Source organism: Procambarus clarkii, chromosome 6, assembly GCF_040958095.1.
Source record: "Procambarus clarkii isolate CNS0578487 chromosome 6, FALCON_Pclarkii_2.0, whole genome shotgun sequence".
Taxonomy (NCBI): Eukaryota; Metazoa; Arthropoda; class Malacostraca; order Decapoda; family Cambaridae; genus Procambarus; species Procambarus clarkii.
The window spans coordinates 55,397,152-55,401,937 of record NC_091155.1 but is presented as its reverse complement, the minus strand read 5'-3'; the positions used below and the strand labels follow the sequence as shown (position 1 = coordinate 55,401,937).

General features: G+C 33.8%; 1 long non-coding RNA gene across 1 annotated transcript; it reads left to right on the top strand.

The window, feature by feature from the left end:
- The first annotated feature begins 1,069 nt into the window (after nucleotides 1-1,069).
- Nucleotides 1,070-3,123, top strand: LOC123752474 (uncharacterized). The gene is made up of 3 exons (XR_011223886.1): nucleotides 1,070-1,192; nucleotides 1,481-1,569; nucleotides 2,972-3,123. It is a non-coding gene; the product is annotated as an uncharacterized lncRNA (long non-coding RNA).
- Nucleotides 3,124-4,786: the final 1,663 nt, after the last annotated feature.

Sequence of the window (4,786 nt, the reverse complement as noted above, 5' to 3'; positions counted from 1 at the left end):
ACCTAACATAAGCCTACCCCTTCCATTTATCTATCTTTTCTTTCTCTTTCCTTTTCTTTCTCTCTTCTCCCTTTTTTCTGTTCATTGTCTTCTCCTACGCTCCCTTGCTATCGTCTTCTTATTCCTATCTCCTTCTCATTTGGTGGTTATAATAGGAGCTGCCTCGTATGGGCCAATAGGCCCTCTCCAGCTCTTATTATTATTACTATCCCCTAAAATACACCTTACTTTGCTCCTCAGCTCTCTCTAGCCTATTTATTGCCTGTGTCTACTTCCTCATCACAATTGACTTGAGAATGGTCCAGGATGGACCGAAACGTCGTCGTCCCTTCACCTTCTAGTGAGTGGTCTGGTCTACATACTTCAGCCATGTTATTGTGACTCATCGCCTGCATAAAAGTGAATTATTTTCATTTTACATATTCATTGAAGGGAGTTATTTTTTGTCCCTTTTTTTCAGAGCGTGAAGAAGAACTTGGTGAGCAGTCTCCGTGGTGTAGTGGTAAGACACTCGCCTGGCGTTCCGCGAGCGCTATGTCATGGGTTCGTATCCTGGCCGGGGAGGATTTACTGGGCGCAATTCCTTAACTGTAGCCTCTGTTTAACGCAACAGTAAAATGTGTACTTGGATGAAAAAACGATTCTTCGCGGCAGGGGATCGTATTCCAGGGACCATAGGAATAAGGACTTGCCCGAAACGCTACGCGTACTAGTGGCTGTACAAGAATGTAACAACTCTTGTATATATCTCAAAAAAAAAAAAAAAAAAAAAAAAAAATCTTCATTTTTTTGAACCAACGTAAACATGACTCTTTAGCTCATGTTCTAGCTTCAAGATTTTGTAAGGCAAGTAATTTGCTTTATTCATTGAATATATGCAGCAATGATCATGAATCACTAATATAAGTGCACAGGAAAAAAAAACATTCAAAAATAAAAATAACATTTACTGCCATTAAACTGCCTTCATCAGCAGTTAGGCTCGTAAGGATTGTTTTTTTTTTGTAATATCAAATATTAAATAAAAATTGCAACATTTATTATACTAACAGAGCAGTTTTTCCTCCTGTTGATAGGCAAAAGAAGCTGCAGAGTTAATAAGATAGGAGTTAGCTGACTTATCTCTTGATGAAAAACAACTTCTCATCTGGATTGCAGAGTTAACCAACTTAGCCCAGAGTTTAAATAAAAGGTTTGCTTGTAAAATATATAGTAAGAAACACTGTTTTGAAATACTCTTATATATTTTACAAGGTTATTGTACTGTAAAATCAATGCAGTACCATAAATCATAAAATTGCCAAAACATTTCTTTATTATTTTAATTGTTTAGTTCTTGTACAGTAATTGTCAGCCATCATAAAATGCCATTGTGACCATTGCCTAAAAATTTAAGTTATATTTTTTTTAATTAATCAGGGTCTTTACATGCTTGAATTTAGTAAACAGTATAGTAAACAGTATCCTCTATTCTCAACAGATCAGTTTCTCAAAATGATGTTCAAAAGGGGATAGAGTTAGTATGTGACTCAATTAGAACCAAGAAATCCCACATATCCAGTGTAGCAGGTATGTTAAAGCTTATGTATAAGTTAGGGACTGATAAAACAAACAGAAATCTTTTAGTGTTTGTAAAATACTTCAAGAAAACAATGACTTTTTTTTTATCTAAACACATCTAATGTCATTTATTTCTCAGGTAGATTTGTATGGATACCATCTCACTTAGGTGTTGTCCTATGTAATTATAGGTAATTGTCAAAATTAAGTTGAGATATCAATATCTATGGCAGGTGCCTGCAGGTAATGAATCTGCCAATGGAAATCATTCCAGTTGTAAACTATGTGAACAAAAGCTAGGACATACTGTCTATCACTATATATGTGATTGCCCTGTTATCAATGACTTCAGAACAAATGGTATGATGTACTTTGAGTTTTGTTATTACTTCATACACTCAGGAATATTGGAAGATATTCTTGTGCTGTACCCCGATTTTGTTAGTGGAGGCTAATACAATACAATACAATACAATACAATACAATACAATACACTTTTATTTAGGTAAGGTACATACATACAATAAATATTTACAAGGATTGTTTGACTCATAGGTAGAGCTAGTACATACAATGCCTAAAGCCACTATTACGCAAAGCGTTTCGGGCATGATAAACTTAAATGACAAGCTTAATACTAATTGAGCATAATGAGTAGAATGAAAACAAGAAATGAAAACATAGATGAAAAAGCAGCACAAATACAATTATGTCGACAAACAGCGCTCTTTAAAGAAAAAAACAGACATTGGTTGACAATAGAAGGGTAAGCTAGGTAGGTTACAGGGAATTTATTAGGTATAGCTTCGCTTTTAACTTAAACTGGTTGAGAGAGGTACAGTCTTTAGCATGGTTGGGAAGGTCATTCCACATTCTGGGCCCCTTGATTTGTAGAGCATTTCTAGTTTGATTAAGTCGTACTCTAGGAATATCAAAACTGTATTTATTTCTGGTGTGATGCTCATGGGTTCTGATACAACCTTCTATGAAGCTTTTGAGATCAGGATTGGCATTATAGTTTAGCGTTTTATATATGTATAATACACATGAGAGAATGTGCAGTGACTTAATGTCTAACATATTCAGAGATTTAAGTAGGATCAGCCTTACATAACTATTTACTGATCTATTTACAGCCTTGTAAATAGATCAGCCTTACATTTCATATTCTCTCCAGATTCCATGTATGACTGGCTGTCCTGTGAGGTTTTTGATCTACACTGTGGTCTTTCATACATAATAGGATAGCAGCACATTGCTGTGTATACCTAAGCTTGTTAAAAAAAAAGTGCTTGGCAAATATTTATGTAGTGTGTTCTGCTACTTTTGTGTAGGTATTCACTACTAAGTATATACAAAACAAATTTATCAACTATAATCTTATTTACTAGTAACAAAGTGTTTCTTTCAGTTTCAAGCAAAATGAGATCACGATACCGTGCAAAGATTGAAGCAGACAAGAAAAAGTTGAGGGAACTGATAGCGGTCTACAATGAAGACAATACAGAAAAACTTAGTGTGGGCATTGCTGAAGAGGGCAACTTTCCATGGTGTAATGGCACTCCTCAACCAACTGATAATGGTAAGTATATTTGGTTATTTTTCTGTGCATATTGGCCTTGTCAATGAGGATAAATATTAATTGTTAGCTACTAACATGTTAATTCAAACTTACTCATTATGGTAATGGACAAATGGAAGTCCATGCCTAATTTATATTTTTAAGATAATAATATTAACAAGATACCTTAAAAATGATTACATATGATTGCATTGTTGTTGCATAATACATGCATCCTACAATGACAGATTTGTTCATGTTCCTTATTAAATAATTTACTTTATATTTTATTTTTGAATATTTTAAGTTACTCTTAAAGAAAAGAGAAATGCTGCAGAAAAGCTGCATATGTACAACAGGACTATGGAAGAACAAAATGTCATTCAACTGGAAATGAAAAGTTACTTGGATTTCTACAGAAAAAAGCTTGAAGAGATAACACAAAGACTAGATGATGTACAAAACAAAAGTGCTCCACCCTCTTGGATAATTGAAGTTAGTATCAGGTATCAATATTAACTTAATTACTCCACTGAAATAAATGTTATTGCATTATAGCTACTTGGTAATTATTTTAACAGGTAGCTTAATCATTGTTGTTTGTGTCTAAGCTAAGTAAAATTAGTAAAAGCATTTTGTAGACACAAATTGTAATATATTTTCATTATCACTTTTACTGGTTAAAGTTTAAATGAAACACTTGTTAGGAAAACAAACATTTAATTTAAAAAATGCCTGAAATAATGATGTGTGTTTGTTTTACAGGAACAGGGTAAATACTCAATAAAGAGGTCATCATTCCAGCATGTAACCAGTGGACTTACGGCCCTCTTGCTAAATATGAAAAAATTCTATCAAATTAAACTATTTGAGGCAACTAACCTGTTTTCTGAAGACAGGGAAGTAGAATACAACAAATTTCAAACAGACAGTCAAGATTCCGAGGATTCCGAGACCGACAGTGACAATAGTGTAGTCAGTATTGAGTCACAGACTGACAACGAAGAAATGGAAGAAACACTCTTCCCTTTGATTTGAGTAGCTTTAAGTAGCAAAGCAAAGAGAAAATAACAAGTATTCTCTACCCCTGGGTTGGGCAAATGTTCTTTGCCCAAATCATGGTCATGTTAATTTTGCATCCCTATGTTGCTCAAGAAAGATTTGTTTTCAAATTAGATTTTACTTTTATTAATTACCCTCAAAGTTTTGTTTAGTTTAGAAATGCTTATTAAATAAATTGTAGTTGTGGTTATGTGCAATTTCTTTGCTTTCCTTCAAAAAACACACACACACACACAAAAAGGTAAACATGAAAAATGAGTGCCCAAATGAGATACAGAAAACTTTTTTAGTATCAGTAGTTGACAAATGGAATGCATCAGGAAGTGATGTTGTGGAGGCAGACTCCGTACAAAGTTTCAAGTGTAGATATGACGGCCCAGTAGGTTCAGGAAACTACTTCATTTGAGATGATGCTTCCTAGCATTACGTAAGTAATGAAGAAATATGATATATTTAATCACTATAATGTTGGTACTGAATGTAGAACATGGAAATACACATTTTTACTCTGAAATAATCATATTTTATAACGAAATTATACGAAACTTAACTCGCAGTTCAACACAGGAAGTCTACATTCTAAGCCTGGTAGCACTCGAAATT